The following is a 24,878-nucleotide window of genomic DNA, read 5'->3' on the forward strand; positions in this document are numbered from 1 at the left end:
CATGTCTATACTTTTTTGAAAATCTTAAGATCAAGAGGAAAAAATGCACCTAACAGGAACCGTCTGCTAGAGTCGTAAACAGGCCTAGTTCAGATAAGATGTTATTGAATCTAGCGAATGATTTATATATTTATAAATATGGTGGATATTTTAGAGACTACAAATACTAAAAAGCTACTATATTCAATGATTTTTTTATAATATTGAGAATAATATGTTATAACTTGAAAACAAAATTCAATATCTGTTTTCCTAGCATGCATAGTTTAGCTCACTGGTTACAAATTAAAAGAAAGTGTATCTTCAAATATCTTTAAAAAGTAATAATAATGAATAAGGTAAGTCATAAGACTAAAGAATAAGTTGAAAACTCTTTCCTGTGGCCTCCGTTACACTTTCCGAACTTACAAACTGTTCCCCTAGTTCTTTCTGCACAAACCTCTCTAGACCTATTTTTGCTCCTCAACATAGCTGGTTTCCTGCCTGCTTACAAAATTTCTACCTGCCATACCTTTTTCTGGAATGTTCTTCCTTAATTCTTCCCATTACTTAACCACAAGAATGGAGGAATTTTTTTAATTAATTTATTTTAAATGACACCTAAAAATATAAAAATCATACATATTTATGGAGGAGTACTTTGTACTGTTTTGACACATGCATATGTCATGAAATGTGTAAATCAGAATAAACAATAGTCCACTTTAACATTTATCATTTTTTTAAGGTGAAAACATTCAAAACCCTTTCGCCTAGCTTTTTGAAATATTCAGTGTATAATTATGCCCTGTAGTCACTCTGTTGTGCAAGAGCACACCAGAGCTTCTTACTCCTCTGTAACTATAACTTAATACTCATCAATCAGTCTCTCCCCACATTTCTCTCCCCACCACTCTTCCCAGCCTCTGATAACAATCAAATACTCTAGACTTCTATGAGGTGAAATATATATATTTTTTTCATACATAAAATGAGATCATAAGAGTAAGAACTTTGTAAAAGCAGAGACTCGAGAGCCTGAATCCTGGGACACAGTGAATTAACACATGTAAATGACTAGAAGGTAATTGAAGGCTTACTTATTGTATATCACTATTGTTCTGGTTGTCGTGGCTAGCCAGCTATCGGACAGTAAATCCCCACAAAGAAGTCTCCGCTGAACATTGAATGCAGAGGTTCTCCTGCCACACTTCCTTTTCCAACCTGTCAATCTCTGTCACATCACATTTCCAGTTTCCTTCTTGCAAATGAGGTTTGTCTCAGAAGCAGCATTTTATAGAAAATCTAAATTCCTAGGGACTAGCTTGTTTTTAATACTAAGAAATATTTTCTCTGGTTTTCACAGGTAAAAAAAAACATATATACATATATAAAATATATAATGTGTGTGTGTGTGTATATATATATATATATATAGCCTGTCACAGTGGTGGTGACAAAAATCCAACTTATTTTTAAGTGAACAGAATGACAGCGTAAGTGGCACGCTGGCGCTGTGGTTTCTTGTTGTGGGAAAAGGGGCCGGAATAAGGAAATGCATGATTATATGTAATGTGCTGTCTTTCTTGGGGCAAGTCAATGGAATACTATCTCCTGGAGACAGTGGCTAGGAACATAATGAGACTTTTCATACTTTGAAATCTAAGATAATGACATCGAGTAAATTAAATTTGTGTGAGAAGGAAAGGTTGAGAAAGAAGAGTCTTAGGAATCATATTCCAGCCACCTCTCAGAGACTACAGGTTTTTTTTTTATTCCTTCAAGAAAATTATAAAATTTTTACTTTATGAAAACCATTGCCCAAAAATAAGGTAGTGGCTGAAAACCTAAATACATTCCAGAGATTTTAGATAAACTCTTGCACAATCGTTGTAGTGAATCATTAGAGTGTTTAGCTTCTAACTTTTGAATATTTTCCTTCCTGGAGACAAATCCAGAAAGCAGTGGACTTTGGTGCTCATCCAAGGAAGAAAGTCCTGGGATAGAACTGACGGTTGCTCTGACAAACCCATCCCCAATATAAGCACTGTGACATTCTGTTATTCCTTCCACCCATCCCTTTCTCAGGTCATTATTTTCCTCCTCTTCATCTTTAGATCAAATGAGAAAAAAAGAAAAAGGAACATTGCAGTGCAATGTGGATTTAACTCAGGATATTTTACAACATAAATCCTTTCCTCTTCTTCCCATACTTAAATCTCCAGTCTGAGTTCACCCTTTTAGAGAGATTGAGTCCAGATCTCTGGATTTCTCAATGATCATTCCGCCAAATGCTTTTCCAGTTTAACTTCTCACCATTATAGCTCCAGTCATCACAGGCAACCCAGCCTTCTCATTTCATAATCATTTCTTTTACAAACAAGAAAGCTAAAGCCAAGAGAGAGTGAACCACTTATCGGGTTTATTCCAAATAAGAAGATGATATTAAAACTTATGACCAATAAATTTCTTGACTCACAGATGAAGTGAGAGACAAGTTGCTTCATTTGGTGCTGGAAATAACTCCTTCTTCTCAAGTTTGCTTGTGTAGGGCTCCCAGGATACAGAAGCCTCACTCTTGCATAACCATGTGGAGTGGGAGAAAGGGAAAGTCATGTCCCCTGATGGTGGGTGGGAGGCAATTTAGAGGGAGAGGATGGGTGGAGTGGGTGGAAGGCTAACCGTGGAAGGATGCTGCATGGGTTGTAAAGAAACAGTGGATCCTTGGGCCAACAGGTCTGAGTCAGCCCCAGGAAATAGATCATCCTCTTCAACTTTGTCTTTGCAAAGGAAAGGTTTTTTACTCACTGTGTCTAACACCCTACTCTAGGAGCATTGAATACATTTTCTCATTTAATTCTCACCACCATCCTAGAATAAAAGCATCTCTACCTTTATTTTAGGATTGATGCTAATAAAGATTGCAGAGATTAATTAACTGGCCCAATTAATTAACTAGCTACTACATGGATAAGCCTAGCTGTCAAGCTAGACCCTCTTGATAATAAAGCCTTAAGCAAAGATAACCAAGCTTCCCATAGGGGAGAAAATGTCTATGGAGAAAAATTGAAGGCCTGTATATACAACTGACTTCATCACTGTGAGCTCCTTGAAAACACAGATTTTTGTTGGTGGTGCAGTGGTTTTCATATCCAAGTTGTCAAAGCATAAAAAATCCTGGTATGCATATCCAATAAATGTGTTTTACTTCTGTATAATGTTCATATTAGCAAGGGGCTGGTTGTAGCTAATAAAAGTAGCAACAGGAGCTGATAGACAAGTGGCAACAGAAAGATCTTTGTCCCTACCATCACTTAAATGTCTCCAAAGGATCAGGGGCAAAGTTAATTGTGTAAGACAGCTTTGACAGGCAGAAATACTCACCAGTATACTCACCAGGATGACTAGAAGACAGTTTTGAGATTAGTCTGTGTTGAAAGAGAAGTCCGAAAAGTAGTCTTATCAAAGAACCAAGGGTCAGCATCCTCTGTCCTAATTTTACCATTAACCATGTGGCCTGTAAGCTATGTTAACTATCTGCTTCTATAACAAAATACCCTAGATAATTGACTTAAAAAAAGAAAAGATTTATTTTGATTCATGGTTTTGGAGGTCTCAATTTATGACCAGTTAGCTCCATTGGCAAGAATGCATGGTGGAGGAGGAGAGATAAGAAAGAGAGAGAGAGAAACAGAGAGATATAGAGACAGAGAGAGGGACTGGTGTCCCATAATTCCCTTCAAGAGCATGCATGCATAGAGCCTGAAATCTCCCACCAGCACCCCCACACACACACACTTTAAGTTAACCCCACCTTCCAATAGTGCCATGCTGAGGACAAAGCTTTTAACATATAGGTCTTTGGGGGACATTTAAGATCCAAACTGTAACTAACAGAAGGTAGCAGGTGTGTGCTGTGCTATTATTGGCATCATACTATTGTGTATATATTTTGGTCCTTTTTCAATGCTTCTCATTCCTGCTATTACTATGTTCTTCAAAATGCAACATGCATCTCTAAATCATGAGAAAGTTAATTCAGAAGCTTAAAAATAAATACATTGAACCCCCTTAATCTCCCTTTATTCAATTTATATTCTGCAATAAATGATATCCACCATAAATTATTCAATAAGTTCTTTATAGACTATCCTACAGAGATTTGAGAAATTAAATCATGCACATAATCTACTGTATTTTATTTTCTAAGAATAGACTATAGGAGAAAAAATCACTACCGATACTATGACCTTTTCAAACTTTCTCTGAAAATGATAATATTCCTACTTATTTAGCTGTCAAAAAGTATTTGCTATATACCAAACCCTACACTAACATTTGCTATCTACCAAAAAAAATCGTTGTAATACCAAGCTCTGCTAAATGATTTTGAGGATTCAGGGGGATATAAGAAAAAGGCTTTGCAACTGTGTTCAAAATCTAGGTGGAGAAGGAAAACAACACACGTCAAGACAATCAGTATAAGAACAGCATGTGCAAACCTGGTGAGTAACCAGGACAAGAAGAGAGAGCCAACACACCTTTACCTCCAGTGACCAAAGAAGCTTTCATGAAGAGACATGATCTAGAACTTGGAGGATTGGCTGAGAGGAAAAAAATATCAATAATTATTTTATTAATTGCTCTTACATTACACAGTGTGGTGCTTCTCCCTGACTCTTCTTAAATCTCTTCTTCCATTTTGTTACTCTCCCAAAACTAGAAGTCATCTATGATACCTCCCTCTCCCTCACTCCCCTGCATCCAATGCATCAAGTCCTTTTGACTTCCCTTGCAAATGAATCTCCAATGCAACCATTTTTCTCTGTTTCCACTGCTAACTCCCTAGCCACAAGACCTCTGCATTAACCTCTGTCTCATAAGGCTGCTCTTGCTTCTCTCCAAGCTTTTCATTTATAGCAGCCAATGCAATCTTCCATTAAACACAAATAGGATTCTGTCCTGGCTGAGATCACTCAGTGACTCGTCCTAGCCCTTGAAATAACATGGATTGCCTTTAACAGTATCCTCAAGGATCTGCAAATTTCTGGTCCTCTTTGGCTTCTACAGCTTCATACTCAACCATTCTCTCCTGGTAACAAACACCAACCCATCTGGACTCTGTAGCTGCACAAATAACCAGTATTCCCTGGTATTCCCTGCCTAAAGTTCTCCCCCCTCAACATTTTTCTTGGATGGCTTCTGTCTAACTATTATATTCCATCTTAAACATCCTTGCAGAAGAAAAGGCTTTGCATAACCAATCTCAATTACCAACACTACCACCACCATTCCTGATAATCTCTCTCAAAATGCTCTGTACTTTACAGTTATATATGTAGGATTTTGCTTAAAGACTATTTTTCCCTTCAATAAATGTGGAATGGATAAAAAAATGTGGCATATATATATATATATATATATATATATATATACACATACATACATACATACACACACACACACACACAGTGGAATATTACTCAGCAATAAAAGAGAATAAAATCATGGCATTTGCAGGTAAATGGATGGAGTTAGAGAAGATAATGCTAAGTGAAGTTAGTCAATCCCAAAAAACCCAAATGCCAAATATTTTCTCTGATATAAGGAGGCTGATTCATAGTGGGGTAGGGACGGGGAGCATGTGAGGAATAGATGAATTCTGGATAGGAAAGAGGGGTTGAAGGGGAAGGCAGGGGGCGTGGGGTTAGAAATGATGGTGGAATGGGATGGTCATTATTACCCAAAGTACAGGTATGAAGACACGAATTGGTGCGAATATACTGTGTATACAACCAGAGATATGAAAAATTGTGCTCTATATGTGTAATAAGAATTGTAATGCATTCCATTGTGATATATAAATAATAAATAAATAAATAAGACTATCATTAGTCTCTAGTCTGAACCATAGCAGAAATAATGTATATTTTATTTACTACATATCTCCACTATCTAGATCCCCTAATAAAAATTAAATGAAAAATTAAATTGTCCAATTTCAACAGATAAATTCATTTTTATTTTTCCCAAGAGTACTGTTTCACAGTTTACTGTTAAGTGTCAAAACAAGTATCTAACTTAAAAAGTTCTACAAGTTTTTTCAACGTCCTGTACATCTTCTCACTGATCAATGCTACAAGCCCCCCCCTTTCCTCCCAAATATGAATAATTAAAAAAATAAAATAAAAGTCTCATACTGCTGGGTTAGAAGTGTAGCTCAGTGGTAGAATGCCTGCCCAGCATACACAAGACCCTGGATTTTATCCCCAGCACTACAAAAAAAAAAAAGGAAAAGAAAATTCCGTGTTTCATACAACCCCAAAAGCACTTTATTTCACACTTTAGTTTCTGAATGTCCTTTTTAAAAAAAATCGTTTCATTCTTTCTGGTTTTGCTTCTAAACTTACTCCAAATATGCAAAGCTGAATCACAACTTCAGAAATATTTCCACCTTTAATTTTAACATCCAGAACAAAGAAAGATAAACCTCCCAGAATCCTCAGAGAGAAAAGAGAGAGAAAGGAAAACTCAGACTCCCAGAGATGAAGAGAATGAAGTAACAGAAGCTTAGAAATCAAACCCTCTCCCTAAACAGGTTTCCTATCCCTAGGACTTAAAATACAGGCCCTTTCCTCCCCTGACCTCACTCTTCATATTTTATCAAAAACATTCATAGGTGCAATAGTTCCGTGGAACAAAGGTACTGGAAAAACCATGCATCCTCTCTAAACATGTATCCCAAGATTGTCTTAAAAATTAAAAGAGTGAACTGAGTGCTTATCAGTCAGCCACTTTTCTAAACGTTCTACATATAGTAAAACACGCAGTTCTTTCCCCAGAAATCCTATGTAGTAGGAATTGTTTCTATCATTGTTCTAAGGAAAGCAGGCTCAAAGAAGCTAAATAACTTGTTTAGCCTCACAGAGCTATTAAGCAATAGAGTCATTTTTCAGAGATAAAAATGTTACATATCCGCTCTTGCATCATTCTGCCCTTGTAACCTACACCAGGTATTTACAAGAAGACTTATCAGATAACCTCAGCAGATAGATTCATTCAATCCTGTGCTGGGGTTAGGAGCTTCAAGAATGAGTAATTATTCTTTCCCTCCTAGAGCTTAAAATTCAATAAAGAGACAAAATAATGGATCGTATAAGAGACTCACCACAGGAGTCTCTGTGAACATCTTCTCAGGGAAAGTCACATCTGATCTAGGTAATGACAAGTCCATGGTCTCACAGGTAATGTGGAGCCCTGGTCATACACCCTTAACTCTGAGTGATCACCTTTAAAATTACACACAGTAAATTTTAAACCCCGACTTTAGAAACCAACAGAACAGAAAGAATGAGTGAAGAAGTAATGTAGTAATTAATTATCACTTGTCCTTTTGAATCTGTTGCAAAACCCCCAGCGGATGCCCAAGAGGTTGATAGTACCAAACTATCTATCTCTGTCTCTGTCTTTCTGTCTCTCTGTCACTCTCTCTCCATATATATCTTTTTCTTATACACATATTCCTATGATGATGTTTAATTTCTAAATTAGGCACAATAAGAAATTAACAAGAATAACTAATAATAAAATAGAAAAAATATAACTACACTGTAATAATATGTATGTGGATGTGCTCTCTTTCTTACTCTCAAAACATCTTTTTAGAATACGGTTGGCTGAAACTGTGAAGGCAAAACTGTAGATAAGGGCGGTTTTATGGTTTGGATATTAGCTGTCCCTCAGAAGTTCCTGTGTCAGTGCAGGAGTTAAAATGATCAGGCTGTGAAATCTATAGAATAAATTATGGATTAATCCATTTAATGGATTAATAATTTGAATGGATTGCTGGGTTGTGAGCATGACTGGAAGAAATGGGTCACTGGGAGGTGTACCTTGAGGTCTAATATTTTGTCTCGGGCTCTTTCCAGTCTCTACTTCTCAGCTGCCACGAGCTTTGAAGATTTTCCCTGCCATGCCCTTTTGCTGTGATGTTCTGCCTCACCTCAGGCCCAGAGCAATGAAGTCAGCCAGCCATGGACTGAACCTCTGAAATTGTGAGCTCAGAATAAACTTTTCCTCCTTCTAGTTGTTCTGGTCAGATACATAGGTCACAGCAATGAAAACCTTGAGTAATACAGGGGACGACTATAGTAAAAGGGTTGTCATGTGGGAGAGCAGTAGAAAGAAGGCTGAAGCTTAAAGCCTAGAGTTGGGACCTGCCAGGGCAATGAATGTATTTGCTCCACGGAATCTCAAAATGGCTTAGGCTGGAATCATAAGGTGCCTCTCAAGACAGCTTAAAAAAAAATCTGTCTGGAGTTTTTAAGTGTCCTCCATTCTGTAGTGCCAGAAGAATTCCCCCCACAACTCTGGGCAAAAGATAGGAAGAACAAGAAGAACAGAACCCCGGGGGTTCTTAACTCAAATTCCAGGCATAGCTAAGGGTAGGGGTAAGGTACCAAAAAGAGATGGAAGATGTGAAAATCTATGCACTGGATGGTGAGGCTCTTGAGCCCCTTTCCTAAACCTGGAATTACACCTCTAGGCAGCAAACTATAAAATTCTTCTCTGAGAAAGTAGAATGGTCCAAGAGAAAAAAACTATAGATGTTGACATTTGGAGTCTCAGAAGGAGAAGCTTGAGTTGCAGCCCACTGCCTGCTGGTAGCTGGTTTGTACTGCCTTGGCACATAAAGCTTCACTGAGTTTTCCAGGGCCACACTCTTTTTTTTTTCAACTTTTTTTTAATATTTATTTATTCATTTTTTTTTTTTTTTTAGTTTTCGGTGGACACAACATCTTTGTTTGTATGTGGTGCTGAGGATTGAACCCAGGCTGCACGCATGCCAGGTGAGCGCGCCACCGCTTGAGCCATATCCCCAGCCCATAGGGCCACACTCTTAACCATGCTGAACAGGCAGGAATCTCCACACATCTTCTCACATGAAAGACATATCAAAACATGGTGGGGGGCGGGGGGGGGGTAGGTGGATGGATTGGACATAAGAAATAGAGATCTAGGCAGTAATCAGTAAGAAAATGTCAAGAAAAAAATAAACTTGAAGATGCTATATTTATATAACAAATCTGAGAAACCAAAAAAAATGTTTTTAATTTATATCTTAAACACAAAGATTATGTTGTATTATCCTTTCTACAAATTTGAATACCTTGAATATCCTTTGATACTTTTTTGAAAAGGAAAAAATATAACTAGATTGAAATCATAAGCTTTATTACTAGTAAAAGATATTCATTTTCTTATACTTCAATAACACTTTTGATAGATGAAGAACAAGAACAAACAGAGCTCACAGTTCTATGAAAAATGAACAGTCAGAAAATCAAAAGTTCTTGAAATTAAAATGACAGCAGGATAAGTCAACAGAAAGGTTTTAAGATAAAAATCAAGAATGCTCCCAGCAAATAGAAGAAGAAGATAAACAATTGGGAAATGGAAAAGAAATAAAATAAGCCAATCAACCCAAAATATTTTTTCATCTTTTTAATTTTTTTTGTTCTAATTAGTTATACATGACAGTAGAATGCATTTTGACACATCATGCATAAGTGGAGTATAACTTCTCATTCTGGTTGTACATGATGTAGAGTTACAAAGATCATGTAATTATATATGCACATAGGGTAATAATGTCCTATTCATTCTCTTATCATTTCTGCTTTCATACTTTCTTCCCTCCATTCACTCCCCTTGTCTAGTCTAAAGTACCTCTATTCTTCCCTAGACTCCTCCCTTCCTTATTGTGAATTAGCATCTGTATATCAGAGAAAACATTCAGCCTTTGGTTTTTTGAAATTGGCTTATTTAGCTTAGCATGATATTCTCCAGTTCCATCCATTTACCAGCAAATGCCATAATTTCATTCTTTCTTAAGATTGAGTAATATTCCACTGTGTATATATACCACAGTTTCTTTATCCATTCACCTGTTGAAGGGCACCTCAGTTGATTCAATAGTTTACCTATTGTAAATTGAGCTGCTATAAACATTGATGTGGCTGCATCATTGTAGTATGTTAATTTTAAGTCCTTTGGGTATAAACCAAGGAGTAGCAACCCAAAATATTTAACATATGACTGATATGAGTCCCCAAAATACAGAATAGAGCCTCAGTTACCTTCTTATCTCTATTCTTTCCTTTTTTTATCAAGACGCCTTAAAAGAGCTGTACACATCTGCTATTTACAACCCTTCCCTTACCTCTCTTAACCCACTCCCATCTAATTTTCACCACTACCACTCCACTAAGACTGTTTTTATCAAGATAATTGTGTGGGAAGCCATCTGTGAACTGTGTGTGAACTAAAGCAATGTTGAAGCCATTAGGCAGGAAAGCTTGGTGTCGGGAACTCCCATTAGCAATGCTGCTGGTTTGAGAATGTCTGGTTCCTGTAGCATCCTGCCTAGCTCCATCTTAAGTTCAGCACAGCATCAGAGATGGGGTGACCTGCTGGAGCCACACAGCCTCTCAGAGATGGGTGTGGCTTGCCAAAATGCCAATCAACTTGTTTACTACAAGACCCCTGCCACACTGAGAAGCAAGCACTGAACCAAGACTCCACCCACTGACACCTTATCCCTGCCTTTGATGTACTCCCCCTTAAATAAAGAATCGGAGCCTTTTTTGAGTTGTTCAGTTCCAGCTTCTATTAGGATTAGAAGGCCCATCAGAGGCTCCCCTTTTCATATCTGATTTCTGGCTCTGTCTTTATTTCTTACTGATTATTTCAGATGTTTTATTTCCCAGGCAGCTCACACTTCCTGAGCCGGAACTTACCCTGTCATGATGCTGGTCACCTTGAAACTCAGCCATAAGAAGTTCATTTCCCAGTCTTCATCATACATTATCAGTAGCACTGGACAAAGTACATCATTCTCTCCTCCTTAGAAATCTTTCTTTTCTTGGCTTATGGAACTCCAGGTATACTTGCTTTCACTCCTACCTACCTGGCCTTTCCTCTCAGCCTCTTATGTTGTCTCCTAGTCATCTCTACATGTGGACAGTGTCTCCAGGTGCTCCTTAGGTCTCTACTCTTTATAAGCCACCCTCATCCCTGCTCCTCAGGCCATCTCGTCTAGTTCTATGGGCATATGAACCACCTGGGCTGTTGACTTCCACATCTACATGGCCAGAGCACATGTCCCCTGACCCAACACGAAGACCTAAGTGTCAAACTGCCAATTTCCATCTAAATTTGAATGTGTGATGGACAGCTCATGCTTCCAATGCCCAATTCCCAACTTGCCCTTATCTTTCCCCTTCCTCCCAACCAAAATAAAAATCTGCTCCTTCTGGACTGCTCCCTCTTCAATTTTTAGCAACTTCTTTTTTCAAGCTCGAGTCAAAACCTTGATGCTCTCCTTGCTTCTCTTTTGTCTCACCCCCTAGATGTGGTCTGTGCACAAATCATGACACCTCTATCTTCAAGACACAAAAAAGGACTCCACCACCGTGTACAGCCTTACTGGCACTAACTGATATGAACCAACATTACCTCTCTGTGTTTTCTTATAACAGCCCCCTAAGTGGTACCCTCCTTCTACCTTTGTCCTCCTTCAGGCCATTTTCAACACCCCATCAAGACATAAGTCAAACCACATTTACCTTCTGTTCAAAACCCTGCAGGCTCCCTTGCTACCCATGAGGTCTTGTTGTGATCTGATACTCAGTTGCCTTCAGCTTCACCCTCTCAGCTCCCCCATCTGTACCCTTTACTACTGTCACACTTGTTTGTTCACTGTTCCTTCGGTACATGTGGATTTTGAACTCCCTTTTTTTGTGGTGCTGGGAATCAAACTCAGGGCTGCTTGCATGCTAGGCAAGCACTTTACCACTGAGCTATATCCCCAACCTATGACCTTTTTTATTTTTCCTTAGCATTTTTCACTACTTCACCTACTTTTATATATCTGTCTATGTATCTCTACCAATAAAATGTTCACACTCCAAAAAGTTAGTACTTTTGTCTTTGTTTCTACTGCTGTATCCTCAGAGCCTAGAAGCCTACATCAACATAATTAAATGTTTAATGATGAATCAAACAACCAAGAAAATAGAAAGGAAAAGATTATCAAGGAACTAATTCAAGAAAATGTCTTAGAACTTAAGGATCTGAATTTCCAATTGACACCTGATGTCCTGTTGATAAATAAGACTGGCACCAAGACCCAATGTTATGATATGTGAAGTGTTGGAAATTTTTTTAAAGACACTAAAAAAACCATAATATCCAAAGAACTAAGGATTAAAATGCTATGAACTTGTTAGAAACAATGCAATAGAGGAAGAAAGCACAGTACCTTTAAATTTCAAAATAAAAAAAAATTATTCATAGATGATAGATAGATACAGATCTGATGGACTAAGAAAAACACTGTAAATATCTGGGAGGTGAATCTGGTTGCTCCTAAGGAATATCACACTTTTCCATGAGAGGCAGAGCAAGAACACCTTGCAGTATTATTGTCATGATTAACATATTTTAAATTATAATTAAGCTAAAACTAGAATGACTGAAACCTTTTTACACAAAGAAAAAGAGTTCTGACTTCTCAGAAGAGATAGCAGCCTCTGGAGCAGCCAGCTATGTAGAAGGTTAGCATGTTGGAATGGTTGGAAATAACTCTGGGGAAGTAGGATGGTGGATTTTAATCTATGCTAATGACTTTGGACTTGATGCAATAGGACTTGAGGGGTTGGCAAAGAGTTCAAAGTAGCAGAGAGATGTGGTCATGTTTTGTAGAAATAGTATTCTGGCTACACTGCAGAGAACACATTCAATAGAGGAAAGCTTGCCATAGGGGAAGAGAGTCCCTTTAGGAAGCTGTTAGAAAAGTCAAATATAAAGATAGGTCTAAATAAAGTATACCAGAAACGGGGAGAAGATAGACCCATCACTTGTTAAGGACCTGTGGACCAATGGGGACCAATTTCCATCATGAAGCAAAAGGGAGAAGTTGAGGAGCAGAAAGATGTGTCACAGTTGTCCCCGACAGAAACCAAGCATATGGCATTATGCTTGGGAACATTGCAGGCTGCTTCTTATGTACTCTAGTGTGAAGCGCTCCAAAAGAGGCATCTATTTACCAACTCTAGTTACAGTTACTTCTTGAAAATTTTAAGTGAACATTTATAATGATTGCAATTGTGCCTTTCTAAATTACTAAGTGAGAACAAGTTCCTGTGAAAAGTGACCTCTTAAAGGAAGAATTATTCTTAAGTGCTAACTCCTCCTTAGGCAACATTTCTTTCCTATTTAAAAAAAAATGTCTTGCTCTTATTCACGCTGAGAATGCTACTTATGGCTTCCTCCGCTCATGGGGACCTCAGAATTTGCCCCTCTTCTATAATCAGTTGTTAGTTTCTTCTTTCCTTCCATCCTTCTAAAATTCCATTTTAATTATGTTCTTTATGAATCAAAAATATCCAAGAATTTTTTCTTCCCTGTAGAACAAAAACATTCTTCCCATACAGTGTATGTACATCATCATTACCATTATTCATTCCAGCAATCTGGGGGTGGGGGGGGCGAGTATCATCATCATCCTCGTTCTATATATAAAAGGGTCAAAAGAGAAACAGCAATTTCTGAATCAAAATTGAATGCTTTCCTGTTTTTCCCCTTACTTCTATTTAGTCTTCTAAGGTGCTTCAAGATGTTCATACTCTTCCTATTAATTTCTGTTGAGATGTTTGAAGTGGAGAAATTTACAGACCCTACTAGGATTCCCTTCTGATGTTCGTGGGAAGGCTGCATGTACATAAACTCCTACAAATGCATATCAAATTTTGCATTTGTTTTTATGGTTTTTTGAAACAGAATTCAAAATATTTATCAAAATCTTCAGGCATCCGTAGCCTTAAGAACACTTCTTAAAAATACTTAAGAACACCACTCTGCAAGAAAGTTGATCCAGGAGATTGGGCTACTACTCCTTCTCCCTCCTCTGCTCCTTATCCAGTTCTTCCCTTCAACCTTAAATGACTTCTCCACTCATAAAAAGTCAAGTTTCTCTCCCCGACCAGGGGTACATCTCCTTCCTTGTGGTCTATGTAAGCCACAGGGGCCAAGTTCTCCCTTGAAGTGTTAGCACTCATGTTTTGTGTAACAAATCTAGTAATTAGTGATAGAGCATCTCGTGGTACCGCTTGTGTTTCTGTGCTTTGGTTACTGTGCCACTCTGTTTGCTATGTGCTTCATAGATTTTAAGAATCTAGGATCTTGGACCTCCTCACATACTCTCTAGAGCAACTTTCCCAGAGCTCGTACAGCATGGATATTCAATGTATGTTTGCTGATTTGATCTGAGACAACTATCAAACTTTTCATTAAAATGCAAGCTTTATTCCAGTGTTTATTAAATGTCTACAATATTCCAGGGCCTATCATGGAAATGAAAATATGGAAGAACTTCCTGTGCAATGTAGTGAGAGAACCATTTAACTGGGACCTCCTATCATGTTGAAGTATAGGCAGTAGACGTGAGAGAGGGGCATAGTCAAAGGGATGTTTATGACTATCAAAAAATGGGGCTTATTGACCCAAAGGCTAAGAACAATAGGGGAATAGGATTAGAGAATAGCAGGAACATAGAGAAGCTTATAGCCCCACAAAAGGATCAATCACAGGAGGGAGGTGATGCCAATCAGCCTTCCTTTATAAGACAGTGGAAAATCTCAAAATCTGTGTATGGCACTGGCTTGTGGTCACATAAGGATCATCTGTCTGAAGTTAATCGTGAAATATAGAAACACATTGAAATGATGGCAAATTTTAAATATGTCACAATTTTAACATGTTGGTGAACTAAAAAAAAAAAAAGAAAAGAAAAGAAAAAGAAAACTGGTCCCTGAGTGAGCTCTATGTCATCCTGAATGAGGTCCACATCCAGTTGTGGATGCATCCCATGCTGGTAGCTCCAAAATATTATATATCTAGTTTGTGAAGCAAAATTAGATACAAAAACATGGACCAACAATATGGTTGATAATAGGAAACTGAACCAAAAATAAACGGACAGTAAATAACAGATGCACTTGATATTTCTGAATTATTAAAATATTTTAAATGATATCATGTAAATTTTATTATAAAACCAAGTTCAAAAATATTCATTTGGTAATATTGTGCACGATCTTTTCTAGGTTATATCTGAACAGAAATCCATCAGAAACACTGACCACCAGCATCAAAATGACCATAAAATGAAACATATGTTAAATCAGCAGAGAACACATTAATTCCAACCAAAGCATAACATCGGTTATTGGTACTGAAATTCACCAAGAATTATATTCAATGAGCTAATTTAAATTATATTTAATATTATGAAGTTTTAGAAAGTGTTCTGAAACAATGTTTTAATTGTCTTCAAACCAAGAACATATGACTAGACAGATTAATTTCACTGGAGATGAGTATTTCTGGTAGCCTTATATGAATAGGCTTTTAATTAATTATCCTTTATTAAAATTACTTTTTCAGTAAATGCTTTAATGTTCTAAGTAGGCTGTCATCAATAGCTTTTGGCTGGATAAAACATCTTTTTTTTTCATTTTTCTTCTAAAAAGGATTATTTTTTAAAATAGCAAGTGTTCACTATTATAAGCTATGCTTCCTTCCTTTTCTCTCCAGGCCCACCCATGCATTGCAACCCACCACAACTCCCAAGAAGCCAGAAAGGTGATTGTCTCTCCTTAGATATTTATCTATGTAAATACAAACATGTATATGTATATATTTTTTTTGGAAATGCACTATGCATATTCTTTTAAAACTTTATTTTTCCTACTAACAGTATGTCCTGGTCATCTTTCCATATTAGTAGACTTAGAATTGCCATACTTCCTTTAACAACTGTGTAGTATTCCATTGTTTGAAGTCCCATGATTATTTTATTGGTCCTCTATAAAATAATCATTAGACATTTAATTTATTTCTAATCCCTATTATGTATCATAAAGCAATGACAATCCTTGTACAAATATATGTAGGTAAATATTTAAGGTAAATTGCTAGAAGCAAATTTACTATTAAGTAACCACATGTTCATTTTAAATTTTAATATGCTATTGTCCAATTGCCCTGCAAAATGATTGCACCCTTAATCACAGCTCTTTAAACATAATTCTGATAGCAGAGTTCAAAAGTTTTCAAAGGTTACTCAGTTCCTGAAGAACAGAGTTCAAAATCCTTAGCCTAAGGTTTATGGTCCTGCCCAATTTCAGATGCATCTAGTTTTGTTTTTTTGTTTTCGTCTTTGTTTTAGGTTCTGGGGAGTGAATCCAGAAGGGCCCCTACCTCTGAGTTACTTCCCCAGCCCTTTTTAAAAATTTATCTGGAGATAGGTCTTGCTAAATTGCTGAGGCTACCCTTAAACTTGCAATCCTCCTGCCTGTGTCTCCAGAGTAACTGGAATTACAGGTATGTACCACCATGCCTGGTTAGTTTTTTTAAAAATACCATTGCTTCACCGTTGGTTGAAGTGACATTGAGGAGAACCATGAACCTATGCTAAAGATGATAAACTCTATTCTCTAGACAAATGCACTCTTTCCTGGAGCCTTACCATTCCAGGGGGGAAAAAAAATCACACTTTCTCCCCTCTGGCATTGCTTATGCAGTGTCCCTTTCCTATAATTCAGTCACTCATTCATGACTGCAAAGCCCTAGGTGATCTGGTGCCTGGCTACCTCTCCAACTATCTTGTTCCTCCTTTCTGTTTTACGACACACCAAACACTCCAGTCTCATGCCCTCTGCTTATGTCACTTCACATGATGATCTCTAGTTCCATTCATTTTCCTACAAATGACATACTTTTGTTCCTCTTTATGGCTGAGTAATACTCCATTGTGAATATGCCATATTTTCTTTATCTGTTCCCCTGTTGACAGGCAACTGGGCTGATTCTATAACTTGCCTTTTGTGAATTATGCTGCATTAAACACCGGTATGCAGGTATTTCTATAGTATGATGACTTTAATTCCTTTGGGTATATACCAAGGAGTGATACAGCTAGATCATATGGTAGTTCTATTTTTAGTTTTTTGAAGAACCTATGTACCATTTTCCATAGTGCCTGTACGAATTTACATTCTCAAAGTGTATAAATGGGTTTCCTTTCCCCAACATCATCACCAGCAGTTATTGTTATTTTTATTCCTGGTAATTGCCATGCTGATTGGGGTGAGATGAAATCTCCGTGTAGTTTTCATTTGCATTTCCATGATGGCTAAAGATGTTGGGCATCTTTTTTTTTTCACATAACTATGGGCCATTTGTAATTTTTCTTTTGAGTAGTCTCTGTTCAGTTCATTTGCCCATTTATGGATTGAGTTATTTGCTTCTTTGGTGTGAAGTTTTTTAGTTCTTTGTATACTCTCCAGGTCCATCTTATCAGAAAAGTTGTCATTCCTGGTAACAATTTTCTCCCATTCTGTCAGTTGTGTCTTTGCTCTGTTTCCTTTGCTGTGCAGAAATTTTTCAATTTGATGCTGTCACATTTGCTATTGTTTCCTAGCTTAGTAACAATATCTCAGAGGCCCTTTTGCCTTTCAATACCCAGCCATTTGTGTCACCGGTGGATCCATGTACCATCTCAACATACTAGATCATATGCAGAGGGCTCACACAGCATCACTTTGATGGAGAATTTATATTAGATTTTTATGAGAGATTTATAGTTATACATAATGGTTGGATTCATCTGGACAAAATCATAAACGCATGGAATTTTATTTCAGTTCACCAACACCGCCCCCCTTTTCTCCCCCTTTCCCTCCTTGTGTCCCTCCCCTCCCCCATTTTCCTTCCTCTACTCTGCTAGACTTTCTTATGCTCATCTATTTATATATATTTAATTGGTTCTTTTTATTTATACATAAAGGAAAAATTCCCCATGGGGTATTTATATGTACACATAACATGTTTTATAAGAACTCATTCTACACTGTCTCCCCTTTACTATCCCTCCACTCTGCCTCTCAATCCCTTCTTCTACTACTGATCTTCTCTATATCTTTTGATATCACTTAGGATAGAGTTTTCCCATCTGGATTACCTAGAAAACAAAGTCAACAGCACAGACTAAGTATGAATTCTTTTTAGTGGATGTGCAATAAAGAACAGCATAAATGAGGAGAAAGTGATGTCAGACAGTGAAGGATCAGAAGCAACACTAGGTGATGCATGACCCCCCAAAGACACAGATGTGGGATGTGCTGCAATAAGACACATGCAGTTGCTAAGGCAGCTGCACCCTTTAGGCCCAGTGGCTTGGCTTTGAACAAGGTGAATAGAGAAACAATGCTCTGGACAGTACATCAAAAAGACCAAGGGAGAGGAAACTTACTTTTTAGTTATAGTGCCTCCCCACCTCCTGCTTCCAGGGGACTTCTGGGTTTTCATCACCTGTCCCTATCACATGGAAGAACAGGTCCCTACAACATGGTGTGTACCACACCCTGATGTTTTATCAAGACTTGTGACTGATCGACTTCAAGCAGAAGAAAGTGCAGCCCATGAGAGGAAGGTAGGGCCAAGAGAATCAGGAGCCACATGAGATGCGTACTATACCAAAAACTCTCAGACACAGCAATCAGGCTTGGAAAAGAAAATCACAATATTAAGGAGTGAAGTTTGCAAGAATCATGCTTGGCTATTAGATGCTGACTAGCAAGGTTTTAAGGAAGTGATACAGAGAAAAACTATCAAATCATTCTAAGGAAGCTGAATTCAGTGGACCATGAAAATATTGAAACTGTTAGCATCAAAAGTATAGTCCTTACACCTGAGGAATTCATTCCAGTCAGTATTTGTCAATGGTTATTGATTGGGGATAAAGGGAGCAAAGGAGTCATGAATATTCAATATCAAAAAAGGAAATTTGGGATCATACAAACAAAATAACTCATTTTAAGTGGCTGTCGCCATGGCATGAACAGAACATCACATCCACACCCACACTGTGGGCAAGGACGCTGCAGTATTACCAAAGCGGCCATGTCAAGAGGTGTCCGTTGAGCTTGTTGCTTTGTCTTATTGCTTCATCTATGACTTCAGACTGAAGCTCATATACATCCACAGTCTCAGCTGTCAAGAAGAGGAGCCTGTCCACCGGTTCCCTTGACCAGAACAAAGATGAACCCCAGGCATTGTCTGTTCCACTCACTCTTCTCCAAGACATTCTCACTCTACCTTCATTCATCACCAAAACAGCAATAGTGATGACAACCTCCGTTTTTCTCCTGTCATCTCACCACCAACCTCACTCAAGCAGTTCTTCAATCAGTAAGTCACTACATATTTTTAAATTGACTCACTTATTTTTCCAAGCGTTTTTTGAGTTCATTATGTAACTTCAACATAGTACTGCATTGTTGCTCTACATTACAGTGCATATTTATTGCAGAAGGAAATTATCATTAGAATCGGATCCTGCACTATTATTGCAATCTCCATCCAAACATATGCACTAATGGGTGCATTTTTATATAACTAGATTATTGGTTTTATAATTACTTTATAACATGCCAAAGCCCCTGAGAGATTACTATATAATTTTTTAAACTATTATAGCATTATTTGAACAAATGGGATGCCCTTCAGATATTGCATTATTTTTTCCTTTTTTTTTTTTTTTTTGTTACTGGGGATTGAAGCCAGGGGTGCCAAGCCACTGAGCCACGTCCCCAGTCCTTTTTTATATTTTATTTAGAGATAGGGTCTCCCCGAGTTGTTTAGGGCCTCACTAAGTTACTAAGGCTGGCTTTAAACTCACTATCTTCCTGCCTCAGCCTCCCAAGTCACTGGGATTACAAGCATGCACCACCATGCCCAGCTATTTTTTATCTTTTAAAATAATATCTTTTAAAGAAATATAGGATTTATTTACTGAAAACTATAAAACACATTGCTACACAATACATTTGATTTGGATTAGAAAAGATATCTATGTATGTCTATGTGTGACTAATGTACCTGTGTGCTTACACATGTGTTTATACATTTAATAAATAAATACACACACACACACACACACATACACACACACACACACATATACCACTTTTTCAGCATATTGGCATGAAAAGAATCACAGCTTTGGAGACTGACAGTGCTGAATACTAGTTTCCCTACCTGCTGGCCGATCTTCAAGTTCTTAAGTGATATAGTAGATATTCCACATAATAGCTACCTGCTATGATTTGGACATGAGATGTCCCCAAAAAAACCTCCTGTGCAGTGCAGGAATATTCAGAGATAAAATGATTAGATTATGAGAGTTGTAACCTAAATGGTCTGTTCTAGTTTGAATGGACCAATTGGGTAGTAACTGGAGGCAGGTGGGGCATAGGTAGAGGAGGTGGGTCCCTGGAGATGTGTCCTGGAAGGGATTTCCTGGTGACCTTCCCTCCCGCCCTGTCTCTCTCCTGTCCCCCTGGTTCCTGGCTGCCACGGATGAGGCAGTGCTCTTCCAGCATACCTTTTTGCCATGATGTTCTGATGTTCTCAACTTCAGCCTAGAGCAACAGACTCTAGGCCCACCACAGACTAAGCCTCTGGAACCATGCAGCAAAAAAACCGTTTCCTCCTCCAAGTCATTCTTGTTGGATATTTAAGTCACAGCAAGAAAAACTTGACTAACACTCTAACTCATAAGTTTTCCACCAGTATTAAAAGTAAAAACGTGTGTAAATGACCTAGCAATAAATAGGTCTAGCACAAAATTAATTGATTAATTTTAGCTTCTTCCCTATCAGTGCTTATCCTCTTCTCCACTAAGCTGAGTTCCTGAGTCCAGGATGATCTTTGTATTCTAAGTACCTACCACATACCAAGCACTCAGTAAATGTTGTGGAATACAATGAAATTATGAGGCTGATTGCAAGTTGAAGTGCTAGTCACTAAGGATGTTTAAGAGTTTTCTGATTTCCTTTCTGTTACATGTAGGAACATTATTCTATAGCTATCTGGGATCTTTTTAAGAAGATATCACAGAAAAAAACCTTCTTCTTTTTCTTGTGCTTTTCAATTTTATATTTTCTTCCTAACAATCTTCTTTGTAGAAAGTATTGCTCTTTGGGGCAATTTTATTTTGAAGTGGCAATTTCCATTATAACCCTTGAAAGATAATTATCTGTGTTGTGTTTCTGTAAGAATAGAATAAAATCAAATTTATATACAGACTAGATATGGGAACTAAATGAAATTTGTCTTACTCATTCTTTTACCTTTCCAGTTTAATTTTAGAAAAGATTATTTTTTTAATTTATTTTATTTTATTTATTCTAATTAGTTTTATATGACAACAGAATGCAATTCAATTCATATTACACAAATAGAGCACAAAGTAGAGTCTCTGGTTGAACACAAAGTAGAGTCACAACATTCGTGTTTTCATACACGTATTTAGGGTAATGATGTCTATCTCATTCCACCATCAGAAAGATTATTTTTTTTCTTAGTTCTCACTCAAAACTTTGTCTCAATTTTCATCATTGTAATTTTTAACAAATTAGACTTTTCATTCCTTTTCTATTCAATAGTACTTGCTGCATCTAATTCCCATTTTAATGCAGTATATGTTAAGAAAATAGGCAGACGATACCACTGAACTGTTATATGTTTCCCAAATTTAGGCCTCAATTTCAATTATACCCATGCAAGGACAAAATATAATCCCACTAAATGTAAAACATATTATCATTATAGCTTTGAGATTGGCAAGATCACAATCAACTGGAACTTCCTTCTACCTAATTTTAATTTCAGTTGAGAATTACCCATGATAATTTGACCCAGGTCTCTTCACAAAGTAACATTATCTTAGAGTTTACCATTTCGTTAACCTCTTGTGATTAGGACAGGGAGCATTCCAAGCCTCCACTTGATTACTGTGAGCTGTTTCCTCTACATGGGTTAAGCTTGGGTTACTTGTATTTAACATGGCAAATTCAGTGTGACCAATGCAAGAGGATGCAGTACCTTTACCGGAAAAAATACCATAAAGGAGTTTTATTTAAATCATACTGTGCAACATATTGCAGAATTTTGATTTTCAAAATTAAAACTATTAAGAAATTATTTTGAACAAATTAAAATACAAAGATGAGTTAATTAAGAATCACTTTAAAATTTACATGATACAGCCTTAACTGATTGAATATACCTTAATAGCTTATTCTCGTAATCAGAAAAGGAAAAATATTAAAATTAATATGTAATAACTTTTAAAATCTGAGGGAGAACTAAGAGCAATAAAGTAGGAAGTCTTAAATGGCCGCTTCTTTAATCACTAGAGGTTAACAAAATTGCAAACTCTGAAATAAAGTATTGCTTTGTGAAGAGATGTGAATCAAACTAGCATGAGACTAAATATGGAATTAAAATTAGATGCTCAAGTAATATCTTAGTAAGTCATCATGGATTACAGTATTCCTAAAAGTTACCATATGTGATTTTAAATATGATATTGTTTTAATCAATAGAGTAGAAAGAAATATTTAAGACATGGAAATCAGTTACTGGAGAAATGTCTTTTTCTTCTTGGGTTTAAAATAAATTAGAATAAGGGGACTTGGTGTGAAGCTCAGTGGTAAAGCACTTGCTTAGCATGTGCAAGGCTTTGGGTTCAATCTTCAGCATGCACACACACATACACACACACACACACACACACACACACACACACACAAATACAATTGCCTAATTCTTCCTTAAGTATCTTTTGAAAATAATAGTGGTAAATAAAATAACCTTCTAACTTTTGGAATATACCTCTCAGAGATTAGAGGTTCTAAAAACTTCAAACAAAGTTCATACTTAAACATTATGAGAAAAAAATATACTTTTTAGTAGTTAGGGTATTTACCCTATAGTTCTTATAACACAAAGACCCCAAATTCCAAGAGGGCAGGGCTATGTCTATATTATCTCTGGCTCTTTCTCTAACAGTTGGAGTAAAAAAGTAATTCTGACTCATATTATGTGTTTAATAAGTATTTGTTAGATGGATTAATAATCACATATGCATACTAGTATGAGAGATCACAGTAATTCACTAATAATGGCTCCTGACTTTTCAGGAAAGGTAACTATATGAAATGACAGGAATGTTAATTTACTTGGCTATATAGACTTAACTGTCTACATGTATATCAACCTAAGTATATCAAGCATTATGTTGTGCACTTTAAATACATATAATTTAAAAAACTAATTGAACAAATATTTGTTGAGGGCTTTTGCATACTCGGCTCAGTTCTAGGCACCAATACATACGGAGAGAGCTGTGAACAGAGCATTAAAAAGAAATGCTTTGGAGCTTGTCTTCTCATTGGATGAGACAAACAGTAAGCACTTTAAGCAAGTAAAATACAGGAAGCCTATTAACCGGTGATAAGTATTTAGTTCAAATTAAACAGGGAACTTAGGTAAAGGGTGTCAGGTCAGGGAGAACTGAGTGGAATGTTTAGGAAGAGTCTCACTGCAGCAAAGAGAATCAAGAGGAGAGAAGGAGACAAAATGGAAATCATGCAGGCCATTGTGGAACTTTTACTCTGAGTGAAATAGGGATTCACTGGAAAGGTTTGAACTGAGATGTGACTGACACAGAATTGTTATGGCTGCTGTGTTAAGAACAGAATGACACAGTGTTGCAGCCAGAGCAAGAAAATCAACACGAAGATTGGTAGCCATTTCAACCACCCAGGAGAGAGATGATAATGTCTCTTGTTCTCTGTTTTCCAGGCAGTGAGAGAACTACTTCATGTATTTAATATTTACACATCCTGTTATCTAATCCTCACATTGCTATGAGGTCAGTATTACCATTGCCATTTTATAGATGAGGAAACTGAGGTTAATGATATTAAGCTAACTTGCCCAAAATCACTCAGTTACCAGGTGGCCGATGTAGGCTCAAGTGTAAGTCTATTAACTTCCCCAGTAAAATGTCACTTTGCATTCTCATATACCTTTTGTGAATGTCTTATAATAATTAGCATCTATATATCCAAAGATTGTGACAATACCTACTTTGAGGGGTAATGCAACATTTATAACAACAACAACAAAAAAAAAACACTGTCCTTTCAGCTCTGTTCTCTACTTCTCTATGCCATGAACTCTCTTTATCAGCCAAACCAACTAACTTTCTACTGCCTAAATATTTCTTGAATTTTCTCAACTGTCTTAGGCTTTTAGGCTTTAAAAAAATCCAATCTGACCCTGTCTACAGCCAGGTTGATAATAGATCATTTGGTCTCTGAATATTTTCAAGTGACAAAGAATTCATTGTTGGCTGTACCTGTCCATGTGCTAACCTGAGACACTGTCTGGAAAATCCCAGAGATTCTTTCCACAGATCTTGCAAGGAGTTGGTCATATTAAAAGTCTGGGTACAAGGAAAAAACAGTCACAGCCTATCAGCCAGGCCTTTTCATTATTTATAAATGTAGTACTAATGAAAACTGGGACATGAAATATAACAACGAAATCCTGCTTCCATTTCCATTAAAAAGCTAAAATTTCTTGGCTTGAGGTACCAAATTTCACATTTTTTTAGATTGTAATCAAATTTTTTCTTCTCTCTGGAACTCATGAAGAAAGTTACTACTGGAGGGACAGAAAAAAATGGAACTATGAGTTCTAAGATTAGAATTTCAGTTCTACATTTATTACCACCTAGATGTGGGTTTCAGGAAGTAGCTGCCAACCAGAGCATATGATCACTGTGGACAATCTGTCTATTTTTATGGGTCTGATGCTTTGAATTCAATCCTGGGGAATGGACTAGGATAGAGAAGAAAGAAAATCACAATAGATAGAATGCCTTGGAAGTTTTGATTATTGGCCTAGCATTGTGACACTCC

This window comes from Spermophilus citellus (assembly GCF_964194105.1).
Source record: "Spermophilus citellus genome assembly, chromosome: 10".
Lineage (NCBI taxonomy): Eukaryota > Metazoa > Chordata > Mammalia > Rodentia > Sciuridae > Spermophilus > Spermophilus citellus.